Below are 13,807 nucleotides of genomic sequence, written 5' to 3' on the forward strand. Positions count from 1 at the left end.
AAGACTTCCTAGTTCTTCACCATCTCCTGGAGTTTGCTCAAACTGATGTCCATTGAGTCGGTGATGCCATCCAGCCATCTCAACTGTTGTCCCCCTCTTTTCCTTCTGCCTTCACTCTTTGCCAGCATCAAGGTCTTTTCCAAGACCTTGGCTCTTTGCATCTGGGGCCAAAGTATTGGAACTTCAGCTTCAGTATCAGTCTTTCCAATGAATCTTCAGGATTGATTTCCTTTAAGACTGACTGGTTTGATTTCCTTGATGTCTAACATGCAGCAAAGTTTGAGAATCACTTGCGAATCACTGTTACAAATGTTAGGCTTCCTTCCACTCTTTTCCCTCTATGCTTCACCCAGAGGAAATGAGTGTTTAGCACAAATGTCTGAAATAGGACTCCTAAAGTTAAACATTGGCAAGTTCCATTATTTGCTATAGTTGCTATAAATCTGAGTCCATAGGCTAGGGTAGACAGGACATATACATTACTATATTTTTCTATAACAAATTAGTCTTTACCTTGAGCTTCAATTCTGCACAGGATGTGTAATTAAATTTCATCATATGAACTTCCCACCTTTTTTTCCCAAAATTTTGCGTCTAAGTTTTGGGGAACTTCATAGTTGTGACTATGGGGCCCCTGTACTATCTTTGATCTTGTCTGTCTAAGTCTGGGTTCCCTGAGTCGGTCTCTATCCTTCTGAATGGTTCCATTTGTGTTGTTGGGGGTTGGGGAAAAAATTAACAACAAAATCTCCCAACCCAGAAATCCTCTCCACAAAGATAGTAGAGAAAGAAAACATGTTGCTTTATATTAGAATATGATGCACATCCCAGGAATCACTGAGTGCAAAGACAGAAGGAAATCTTCCCCTTCTAGAACCAAGCAGATACAACCTGTTACACCCCTGTTCTCAAGAGAAGCAGTAACTAGTCCTCCAGAAAGAGGACTTGACATCGCCATTTGTCACACACAGTTCATCTCGTAACTTTACCCGGTAATTTGGGTCACCATCTGTGTTCGCTAAGAGGCTTCTTCACATAAAGGAAAACTATACTTCTTGTAACGGGAGGTAGTTTTGGAGAGAGGCTCCTACTTTCCCATAGGAACTGGGAGACTGGTGTGTTATTTTCCTGGGATGTTTACATTCCGAAGTCAAAGACCTTCATAGGTTGCAAAGCTGGACAAAATCTTATTTAGCTTTTAAAAAGATTCACTTACATTGCAAAGAAACAGAGAAAGAATTTACAATGACAAGGGTTTTAAAGTAAACGCTCTAAGAAAACCGTGTGTGTGTGTGTGTGTGTGTGTGTGTGTGTGTGTGTATGTCTTACCTTATTTCAACAGGGAAGATTAAATCTCTTAGTTTGTATTTTTGCTTCTAGCTGCTTGCTTCCTGCTTGAGGCCTTGAGAACCCTTCTGCTACATTAGTGTGCCTCTGGCATGGAAATTCCAGGTGGGTTGTTTGTAGCTCCATCTGCCAGCACCCCGTTCAACCATAACCTATTTGGCTCTTGTCCATTTCCTGGGGCCACAGTCCAAGAAGCAGGATGTAGTGCTCGGAAGCCATCAGGTCCCCAAGCTTATCTCCCGTTCTGCTGCTTTGCAGGGGCTCTGACTCAGCAGGAGGGTCCGGGGCTCCTCTCTTGGAGACCCACCACTACCCCTGTCTCTTCCCTCCTCCTTTCTCCCCTCTCCCTTCAGTCCCAGGGAAGCTCTTCTATCCTAAGGTTCTGTTCTAGAATATAAGCCCCAAGACCTGTCTGTCCTATTCACGGCTCTTTCATCACTTTCTAGCTTTGTGCCTGGCAGTGAGAAGACAATAAATGCATGTAAAATGAATGATGCTTCTTCTGTTGTTTGGACTCTGAATCCTCTTTATTCCAAGACCAAGGATTTTGCTTTCTTCTTCCCTGAGGCAATGAACAGAGTAACTTATTTGCTTGAAGGAGGTGGGAGTGGGGGATGATGAACTACCAGCAGATGGATACGTAGTTCAAAACCATTACATTCCCCATGTTTTTAGTATTTATGAATCCAAGCAAGTCAGGCACATACCCATCCTCCATCTTGATGGATTTTTACTGAGTGATATATTGGGATTTTGGCCTGAACCTTTGAAGGACACAGTGTCTCTTCTAACCTGCTTATACTTAAGACTGGATTTTTGCTTTCAGGATGAAAAAAATATTGAAAGGAAAATAATAGGTTCATTTATTTTCTTTTTTTTTTTTCTTTTTTTTTTTTTTTTTATTTTCAAGTAATGTACTTGGGCACATATGTATGTGCTTTTAATATAACATATTTGGGCATCTGTTCAAGTGCCTAATTTTGTTGCATGTGTGGGTCCTGAATCTTAATCCACTTAGTATTTTGCCTGTCTTACACATAAATATTGTGATCAGGTTTTATTCTAAAAATTGTACTGTATAGCACAGGGAACTCTGCTATATACACTTTGGTGACCTGGGTGAGAAGGAAGTCCAAAGGGAGACGCTGGCTGGTTCACTTTGCTGTGAATTTACAACATTGTAAAGCAACTACACTCCAATAAAAATTAATTTGAAAAAAAGTGAAAACTGTACCAGAGAGAACTGATGGCACACAACTTTTAATATAACATATTTGGGCATCTGTTCAAGTGCCTAATTTTGTTGCATGTGTGGGTCCTGAATCTTAATCCACTTAGTATTTTGCCTGTCTTACACATAAATATTGTGATCAGGTTTTATTCTAAAAATTGTACTGTATAGCACAGGGAACTCTGCTATATACACTTTGGTGACCTGGGTGAGAAGGAAGTCCAAAGGGAGACGCTGGCTGGTTCACTTTGCTGTGAATTTACAACATTGTAAAGCAACTACACTCCAATAAAAATTAATTTGAAAAAAAGTGAAAACTGTACCAGAGAGAACTGATGGCACACAAGTTTCTATCCAATGGATTTCTCCTCCAGGCAGTTGTAAATACGCATCTCTTCTCTTTAAACAGTCTAACTGATCCTTTAATTAGGGGGATAATCTCATAGAGCTTGGGTATTATTTTGCTTATTAAGAATAATTTCTTTAGCCACTTAAAATAGTATGAGTTTCTTTTTTTTTTTGTTATAGCACAACTTATATATTTCAAATAGACAAAAAAATTAGTATCATTTACAGTATCTTTAAGATAAACTGCCTTTGAATGGGAGCTTTCTTTCCAGTACTTTGAGGTCTACAAGACGAATCTAGAAAATTTACTACTGTGGAAAATGAAGACTGCTTAAATCGAATGGGGGGCAGGGGAGGGCCTGTGGTTTTTCTTTTTGATTAATTGCTGTAACACTGTCCTTCAGGTGGCTGAGGGAGTTTCATATTTTCTTTAGACATCATTAGGTGCCGAAGCTTTTGCAGGACAACTTTGATGCTCTACGAATTCTGCCATTTTGCTAGCACTAATATGGCTCTTGGGTCCACCACTCCATTGGAACTATTAACTCCATTCATATTAATTTTTGTTACAAATCTTACAAAGGGGGGTGCTTCTGGGTATTTAGGTCCACATTCTATTTTAAGGCTGTATATTCGGTTTTCATAAATTGTCCGAGCCCGTGGTGGCTGCCATCTTGCGTCGCTGTCGCTCAAAGGCCGGCCGAGTTTCTTTTTTAATCAATCATGCCATTCGATAGATTATAGATGCATAATTCATCAGCAAATAAAAACATATTTTTTTGTACTGTAAGAAAATTGGCATGTGACAGACCTTCACTTTACTGGTTTGTCCTCCTTCTGTTATACTGTTGATTTTTCTCACAGGAGCACGCCTCCACATGATCTGGTTTAATCTTGTGTTTCATGTATCAGTTAAGAATATAATTAGACAGATTTGTGCTGGAACATGTTTGTCAGCACTTCACAGCCTGTTTTAAGGTGTGTGAGTGATACTGGCATTCATTTCTGTTTGTCCTGCACATGCATTTCACATGGAGTGATTTATCAGAGCATCGTACACACGCCAGCGTGTTCTTGGTAAAATTCTTTGCTGTTGTAACTCAAGAGTGAAATGCAGGGCTATTTCTCTAATCAAAGATTTGGCATTTGGGTCCTATTTTTTCCGGTATTTTCCATAGCACTTCCCCTTCCTAACTCGTTCATTGTAGCCCAGTACATGGATGTTTCATGCTCCCAAAATGAACATTATTAGAGAGTGAGGCCAATTTAGGATACCAATTATGTAGTTTCAGTGTATTACCAATATAACTCGTGTTATATTGTTAGCATTGCAGACTGTAAGCACTAAACAAAACTCCACAAGAATTTGATTTCCTGTTCTCCACTCCCTTTTCGTTAGGAGGTCCTAACCTCTAAAGTTATAATTCTTAAGCTAAAACTGTGCACCCATCCATGGCTCCCATTTGAGCCACAATATTAGACTTTCTTTGTCGGGTCCCAGTACATCTTCTTCACCAGTTTGACAGGAATTCTTTTAGCTTCTCTTCCTGCCTTTGAAGAAATGATTTTTCTAAACCTTCTTTCTCTAACTCATGACATTGACCCAGCTGTCTTCTAGTAAGTGTCCCGGGGAGTCGTGTCTTAGTTAACTTCCCTTTATCTTAGTTTATTCTAGACAATTTAATCCTTTTTATTTGCATTCATCCTTTCTTGGATATTATCTTCTTGCCTTCTTTTTGTCTCTTTTTAAACACACACACACATTCTTTTTCATAATGATTTATCACATGATATTGAATAGAATGCCCTATGCTATACAGTAGGACCTTATTGTTTATCCACTCAATATATAATAGTTTGCCTCTGCTGTTCCCAAACTCACAATCCATTTCTCCCTCACCTCACCCACTTGGCAACCACATGCTTAGTCTCTATGTCTGTGAGTATTTCTGTTTCATAGATAAGTTCATTTGTGTTATATTTTAGATTCCACATATGAGTGCTAGGATATGGTATTTGTCTTTTTCTGACTTACTTCACATAGTATGATAATTTCTAGTTCATCCATGTTGCTAAACATTTTAATTTTGTCAATTTTTTCTTTTTTTTTTTTTACCAAGTCCATTCTCAGAGCTTTCTACTCTGCAGAGCAGTTTTTAGCATCCTGGTTGCTAGTCCCCATGGTAACCTAAAGGCATCCCTCAATTCTGCTCAACTCTTCCCCTGAATGCCCCTGTCAATTTTCTTCCCTTCAGTCTGGTTTGTATTTCTCTTTAGAGTATTCTGTAACTGTTACTTGACAGTAATTCACATGTGTTTATTCATTCAAGGACATTTAAAAATTTTAATTAAACCTTTGAGGTAATTGTAGATCTAGTTGTAAGAAATAGTACAGCGAAAACTCACATGCCCTTTATTAAAATCCGCCAATGGTAATATCTTTTTTTGCCTTTTCATACTGTTCATGGGGTTCTCAAGGCAAGAATACTGAAGTGGTTTGCCATTCCCTTCTCCAGTGAACCACATTTTGTCAGAATTCTTCACCATGACTCATCCGTCTTGAATGGCCATACACGGCATGGCTCATAGTTTCATGGAATTAGACAAGGCTGTGGTTTGATTAGTTTTCTGTGACTGCGGTTTTCATTTTGTGTGCCCTCTTGGATAAGGATAAGAGACTTATGGAAGCTTCCTGGTGGGAGAGGCTGACTGTGACAGAAACTGGGTTTTGTTTTGATGGGCGGGTCCATGCTCAGTTCAGTTCAGTCACTCAGTCGTGTCTGACTCTTTGCGACCCCATGGACTGCAGCATGCCAGGCTTCCCTGTCCTTCACCAACTCCCAGAACTTGCTCAAACTCATGTCCATTGAGTCGATGATGCCATCCAACCATCTTATCCTCTGTCATCCCCTTCTCCTCCTGCCTTCAATCTTTCTCAGCATTAGGGTCTTTTCCAAGGAGTCAGCTCTTCACATCAGGTGGCCCAAGTATTGGAGTTTCAGCTTCAGCATCAGTCCTTCCAAATGAATATTCAGGGCTGATTTCCTTTAGGATTGACTGGTTTGATCTGTAATCCAATTTTCTGTTGATGGGTGGAGCTGTGTTCCCTTCCTGTTGTTTGACCTGAGACCAAACTATGGTGGAGGTGATGAAGATAATGGTGACCTCCTTCAAAAGGTCCTGTGCGTGCACTGCCACACTCAGTGCCCCCGACACTGCGGCAGGCCACCGCCAACCCATGCCTCCACCAGAGACTCCTGGACGCTCACAGGCAAGTCTGGGTCAGTCTCTTGTGGGGCCACTGCTCCAAGATTGCCGGGACAAGAAACAATAACCTCAGACATGCAGATGGCACCACCCTTATGGCAGAAAACAAAAAAGAACTGAACAGCCTCTTGATGAAAGTGAAAGAGGAGAGTGAAAAAGTTGGCTTAAAGCTCAGCATTCAGAAAACTAAGATCATGGCATCTGGTCCCATCACTTCATGGCAAATAGATGGGGAAACAATGGAAACAGTAACAGATTATTTTCTTGGGCTCCAAAATCACTGCAGATGGTGGCTGCAGCTATGAAATTAAAAGACTCTTGCTCCTTGAAGAAAAGTTATGACCAACTTAGACAGCATATTAAAAAGCAGAGACATTACTTTGCCAACAGAGGTTAGTCTAGTCAAAGCTATGGTTTTTCCAGTAGTCATGTATGGATGTGAGAGTTGAACTATAAAGAAAGCTGAGCACTGAAGAATTGATGCTTTTGAACTGCAGTGTTGGAGAAGACTCCTGAGAGTCTCTTGGACTGCAAGATCAAATCAGTCAATCCTGAAGGAAATCAGTCCTGAATATTCATCAGAAGGACTCATGCTGAAGTTGAAACTCTAATACTTTGGCCACCTGATGCAAAGAACCGACTCACTGGAAAAGACCCTGATGCTGAGACAGATTGAGGGAAGGAGGAGAAGGGGATGACAGAGGATGAGATGGTTGGATGGCATCACCGACTCAATGGACGTGAGTTTGAGCAAGCTCTGGGAGTTGGTGATGGCCAGGGAAGCCTGGTGTGCTGCAGTTCATGGGGTTACAAAGAATTGGACGTGACTGAGCAACTGAACTGGACTGATGGTAATATCTTATGAACAATGGGACAAAATGGCAACTAGGATATTGACACTGGTGCAGTCAAGGTACAGGACATTTCCATCCCCACAAGGTTCTCGCCTGTCATCCAGGGCCTTTTCTGAGTGTTGGCTCTGGGCATTGTGCTGGGCACCAGGAGGGGTGCAAAAAGAAAACAGATACTGATCCTGTTGAAATTACTTCAATTCAAAATACTAAGTGGGAAGTGCCACAGAAAGGCACCTTGGAAGAGGGAGTAATTACTTTTTGCTGAGACCAGAGAAAATAAACAAAAATTAAAAATGAGAGACTTAATTCTCCTTCTTGAAAATAAGGAAAGAGATACCTCCCCCATCTCTCTTTTCTGGAAACAATTGCTTTAGAAATCTTGTAGATTCTTTCTCTGTCTCTTCAAAACGTAAGTGCATATTTTAAAAAGATCAATAAACCATTGGCCAGCTATATGACCCAGGAATGTTTTCCTCAGGGACCTGGGAATCATACTTTGGAATGTAAACATCCAAGGAAAACAACACCACGGTCTCTTAGTTCCTGAGGGAAGGAAGGAGCCTCTCTCCAAAACTACCTCCTATTACAAGATATGTACTTTTCCTCTATATGAAGCCTGTTAGTGAACACAGATAGTAACCCCAGTCACTAGGTAAAGTCACCCGAATTACTAGGTGAACTATGTGTGACAAATGATGACGTCAGGTCCTCTTATTTGAGGACGAGTTTGCTTGAAAACAAAGATGTAATGGGTTTTAGTTGCTTGGCTATAAAAGGATAAGAGATCCTTCTGTCTGTGGTTTTCCTAGTGGAGTAAATGAAATGTCCGTCACATTCTGGTTTAATGCTTATTCAATGCAAAAATGTCTTCTTTCTCTACTACCTTTGTGGAGAGGCTTTCTGAATGAGAATATTTTATTTTTAATTATATTTCCCCAGCAAGTTCCAGTGAGTTTCCCTGGTAGCTCAGATGGTAAAGACTCTGCCTTCAGTGGGGACCTGGTTTGATCCCTGGGTTCGATCCCTGGGTCAGGAATTCCCTTGGAGAAGGGCTTGGCAACCCATTCCAATATTCTTGCCTGGAAAATCCTATGGACAGAAGAGCCTGGTCAGCTATAGGTCACAGAGAATTGGACACTACTGAGTGACTAACACACACTCACACACCCCCTAAGCTTCAAAAAGCAGGTAGTGTCTGATCTTGGCTTTGAAAGACAACCTACATATTACAGACAATCTATTTTAAACTATCTTACATATCCTATTTGTAATTTAGCCCACACATAGGACCCTGATTTAGGCAGGGGGCAATGGAGGCTTTGACTTGCACTTAAAAAAAATTAACCGAGAAGAAATTCATGTAACATAAAATTAACCTTTAAAAAATGTACAGGACTTCCTGGTAGTGTAGTGGTTAAGAATCCTCCTGCTAATACAGGGGACATGGGTTAGATCCCTGGTTCAGGGAGGTTACACACGCCACAGAGCAACTAAGCCCTTGTCTGGCAACTTCTGAAGCCTGCACACCTTGGAGCCTTGCTCTGCCCAAATCAAGAGAAGCCATTGCAATGAAAAGCATCCTGAAACTAGGCCGCAACTAGAGAAAAGCCAGTGCAACAATTAAGACCCGTGCAGCCAAAAATAAATAAATAATAAAACTGTACAAGTCATTTAGCACATTCACAATGTTGGGTAACCAACACATCTATCTAGTTCCAAAGCATTTTCAGAAGAAAAACCGTACCCATTAAGCAATCACTCCCCATTCCTCAACCTCCCAGCCTATGTAACCATCAATTTGCTTTCTGTTTTTATGAAGAGCAGCACTAATCATAATACCCCCAAAATGGAAATAACTCAAGTTTTCGTCAACAGATGAATGAACAAACTGTGGTATATCCATTCAATGGAATATTATTCAGCCACAATAAGGAATGATGTACTGATACATGATACAACATGGATGAGCCTTGAAAATATCATACAAAGTCAAAGAAGCCAGACCCACAAAAGGACACATATTGTCTGTATTAAACATCCAGAATTGGTTAAAAATTTTTTTTTGGAAGGAACGTTTTGACACACATGGAAAGACATTATACGCTAGACTTTGAGCTCTTACCACAGATGATATGGCCTTCATGTGAAGTGGTAAATGGTAGCAGTAAAGAGGGAGAGGTGGGAGGTAGACAAATCAGAGGGTGGCTGATGGTAGGGGACACAAAAGTTTACAGAAATTCCTCTGTTTGACTTTGAACATCCATCTTGCCTAAGCAAGCTGTGTCTCTGTATGAAACTTCTCTGACATTAGTGCTGGTTGCTTCCTAGTTCTGGATATATGCCCTGCATCACTATTATAGTTGTAATTGTCTAGTCCTCAAAATTGAGCATGTGTTTCACATGCCTTGAATGCAGGACTCAGCTTTAGTTTTCCTCTTTTGTTGTCTCCAATAGCTTCCCCAGGACAGATTGTGTGGGCAGCAGGAAAAGTGTGGATCACATTCAGTGGTACAACATCGTTGTTGTTGGTAACCCAGACTTGTATATCTTTGGATATCATTTTGGCTTATTAGTCTTCATATAATAGCTTGAATTACTGAGTGCTGTTTCCAGGCTGAAATGCACTCACACTGCACAAACTGGCTAAATGAACGTGCCTGCTCCAGAAGCAAGCTCTCCATGTCCTATGTCTCCCCTGCCTTCTTACTTCCCCCTGGTGCTTATCACTTCCTCAGTTCTCTGCTGTCATGACAGAGTCCTCCAACTTTTTCTGGGCTGGACTCTGCTCCCTGACAGCTGCTATCAGATGCATCTGTTTCTGTCTGCACCTTCCTTCTCTTCTTCCCTTGCTTTCAACTTTCCAGTCAGTTTCTGAGTGTCTGAGCATCCTTGACTTCTTGGCACTGTTGTATAGCTTTGAAGGATGCAGTGTGCATGGCTGGTAGTATGGCAGATGGTATTTATACGTGGATCCCTTTCTAAGTAAGCTTATATATTAAAAACCTGAGTCTCAAGAGTGGTACATTTAGGCTCTTTCTAAAAAAATATTTTACAAAAGAAATTTTTAGCTGTACAGTTTTGTTTTTTTTTTAATAATATTCCAAGCCTGTGGGGACAGGCTTGGAAGAGGTAAACTGGCTATTAAATAAATGGAATGTTCATTGCAAGACTCAGGTTTGTTTTGACTTTCTTATTGTATAACCAGGAGGGGAGTTGCTCTCTTAGGGATTACTGTTGTGTGTTTAGGATTGAATGATAATCTTTTCCTCTTGGGTGTGAGACTGTGTTCTGATTAAAGACACTAATACAGCATACTGGCAATTTTTGGTATAATGTGACTTAATTACACCTCTAGATTGTGTCATTTTATGTGAATATAATGCTTCTACTTCTGTGAACAATTTTGAGTGTTTGGAGGAAATAGTGGAGTCTGTAGATTTTAACCTTGAAAAATCATTATCTTTGAAACCCTCTTCAAGCAGCTGCAAGACTAACTACCCATGTCTTAAAAGAGATGTTTGTTGAACTCAGCACTCTTTGAAAATTATTTTCTATTCTCTTTGATAAATTCTCAGTGCTAATCTCAAAGATTGAGTAAAACAGAACCCACTCTGTTTTCACCTGTATACTCTTATATGACACTATTGATGCTTTAGCTGTCTATGCTACCTTTTCACTTTTAACTTTAACTTGGTATAGTTAACAATAATTTCTGAGCTGTCTTTGAAAGATAATCTGGTATTAAAGTAAAAGTGTTCAAGAATCATTTTCTGATTTTGTGCTTAACACAACGGTTGATTTCTTTTTAAAGATTTATTTGTTTTTATTTTTGGCTGTGCTGGGTCTTCATTACTGTACGAGGGCTTTCTTTAGTTGCGGAGGGTGGGGGCTACTCTCCAGTTGTGGTGTGTGGGCTTCTTGTTGCAGTGGCTTCTCTTGTTGCAGAGCTCAGGCTCTAGGCACATGGGCCCAGCAGGTGTGGCCCATGGGCTTAGTTGCCTTGTGGTATGTGGGATCTTCCTGGACCAGGGATCGAACTCATGTCCCTGCATTGGCAGGAGGATTCTTAACTACTGGTCCACTATGGAAGCCCAGTTGTTGATTTCTGGAAGACTGTAGTCTGCAATACTGTTTGTGGTATTTGTGCACATTTGAAAATTTCCTTTTCATTTTTTTTTTTTTTTTGGCCTCTCAATTTGACTTTTATTTCTCTTCTGGTTCTTACACCACTGGTGCATTCAGCAAAAAAAAAAAAATTTCAATACATTTAAAGATATCTTTTGGCTTAAAATATAAACCATTACATTGGGAAATTAATATACTTTCTGAAAATTTACCCAGCCTATATGAAAACAAAATTGTCGGTTGGGCAAGAATAGTTGCTTTTTAGTGATTCCATGTTCTGCTGCACCTCTTAGAAATATTTCCACACTGTTGCCCTCAGAAAATTCATTATACTAATCCATTAAGCTTTAACTCCTTTGGAATCACTTTTTTCAAATGTCCCATCTTCCCAGAAGCTCACTTCATCTATAATTTCTGACCCCAGAAGTGAAATCGGGGGACATGTGGACCAACAAGTACCACAAGCTCAGTTACCCAAAAAAATCATTATCTTTGAAACTTCTCCAGGTTGTTAGAAAACTGATGACTTTTGCATTGAAAGAGATGTTCACTGAGGTCAGCACTGATTGTGAATTTGCAAATGTATTCAGTTCTCTTTTGAGAATCCTAAACGTTAATCTTTTAGGATTAACTTTGATCTTTTTTCAACTGTATGATACCTTTAATAGTTTAGTTGTGTTACCTTATTACTGTACTTGCCTATTCTGAGCAATCAGTAACTGTTTTTTGAGTTGAGTTGAGTACCTACAAGACAGACATGATTCCATTCTGAATGAGTGTTTGAAAATGTGACTCACTTCCAGAAAGGACCTCTCTCTTGTGGTTCTTGAGTTGAGATATTTCATACCTCAGAATATATTTAGCTCTGAATTTCTAGAGTTGTGTGAGTTGTAGAGTAGTTTTTAAAATGTACTCTACAAATTTATCAGTTGGTTAGGATTTTTGCAGTACATAATAAATTTTGCATAACAATGAAAACACAATTTTTTTCGTGCCCTACAGATTTATCTCAGTGTAACTTGTAGGCAATGTCCATTTGTATCTCTGGTTTTCTATTGGATATTTCCAGTTGGGTGTTCCATTGTTACATCAAATTCAATTTAAGTACAACTTGCTCTATTATCTCTTCTTGCTCTCCCTCTCAACTTACCAATTTTTGTTCTACCTGGAAAACTAAAAATTTTTGCTTACCCTGTTTTAGCTCTTTAAAGTCTAATAACTGACTAAATCCCAACTTTCAGATTCTTTACTACTCCCAGGATCATCTCCATTCAGAAAAATTTCAATTTATCCTTGAGTTGCTATAGTAACATGCTCACTTTTTCTCTAGTTTCTATCCCCACCACTCCAAACCATCTTGCATACAGAGGTCATATTAATTTCCTTATTCAAACCTTGATATGTTACTCCTAAGCCTAAAGCTTCCAAGAGTTCCTTGTGAAATTGATTAGTGTCTTCTCAGAGAAGCTCTTAAGACTCTCCTGTTTTGACCCTGTATGCTGTATCCTATCGTTCTCCTGGTGAATTCTTCACTCTGCCAGATTCAGCGTCATAGTCCCATATAAATAATGGTCAGTTCTATTGCTTTTCCTTCATTCATATTGGATTCAAGTCTGCCTATTCAAATCTTTCCTTCAAAATTCAAGCCCTGTAACTTTATTGAACTTAAAAACATTGTTGAGTAGATAAAAAGTAATAATTATAAACTATGTACAAAGTATTGGGAAAAATAATGCAACAGATACCCATCAACCACACTCACATTGGAAATGAGACATTGTCATTAAGAGTGTCATCGAGCCTCTTGTGTGCCTCTTCTTCCTGCCCCTGAATTTTGTGTTTTTATTTTATTTGCTATTCTTTTCAGTTTAACCTCTTTTGTTTGCATCACTAAACCATACATCATTTCATAGTGGTACATGTTTTTCAACTTTACATAAATGGAATAATTCTTACTTATGCAGCATTGATTAGGTAATGATTCTTTGAACATGAAACATTCTTGTAAATAATGACCTTCTATAGTGTTCAGCTAAAATGACTTTTCATTTTTAGGATTTCATTTATTTCTAAACAGAAAAATACTCTTCATAACTGGTGACTCCAGTATAAAAAAAAGTGTGGCTGCACGTAGTGTTTCTGTCATTGGCTTGTGTTTTCCATTGTGCCCAATAAAAGTAACCATGTCTTACTTTTGTCTGAAGCCCTTGGCTACTAGTTTTACATTGTCAGCCTGTGGCATGAATCTGGTGTTGTTTACGGTTGCATCTGATATCTGGGGAAGCAGGACCCCCAAAAGTTGTGTTTGTTACACTCACATTCTGAACCTCTGTGCACTGGTATTTAGCAATGCCAATTTCAGGGTCTTCAAAGAAGTTTTATATATATATATGATTCTCTAAAGACAAATTCATTAGATAATTGACTAAATATTTCTTTATAGCATTTATCTCTTAAGAAGAAAAAAATTGTATGCAATTTACTTCAAGTTTATTGAAACATTTGGGAACATTTCTATAGCTCTTTCCATAAAATGAACTATATAGAAGTGAACAAATTAGGGGAAAAAAGCTAACATAGTTAAGAGGTAGATTTTGTTGCTTGCTGAATTCCTTAATCTGGTTAAATTGAGAAA

At 39.2% G+C, this 13,807-nt stretch overlaps 1 pseudogene; it reads right to left on the bottom strand.

The window, feature by feature from the left end:
• Window positions 1–3,165: 3,165 nt before the first annotated feature.
• Window positions 3,166–9,728, bottom strand: LOC133055623 (ubiquitin-conjugating enzyme E2 variant 1-like; annotated as a pseudogene).
• Window positions 9,729–13,807: the final 4,079 nt, after the last annotated feature.

The sequence above is a fragment of the Dama dama genome, chromosome 5 (assembly GCF_033118175.1).
Source record: "Dama dama isolate Ldn47 chromosome 5, ASM3311817v1, whole genome shotgun sequence".
Lineage (NCBI taxonomy): Eukaryota > Metazoa > Chordata > Mammalia > Artiodactyla > Cervidae > Dama > Dama dama.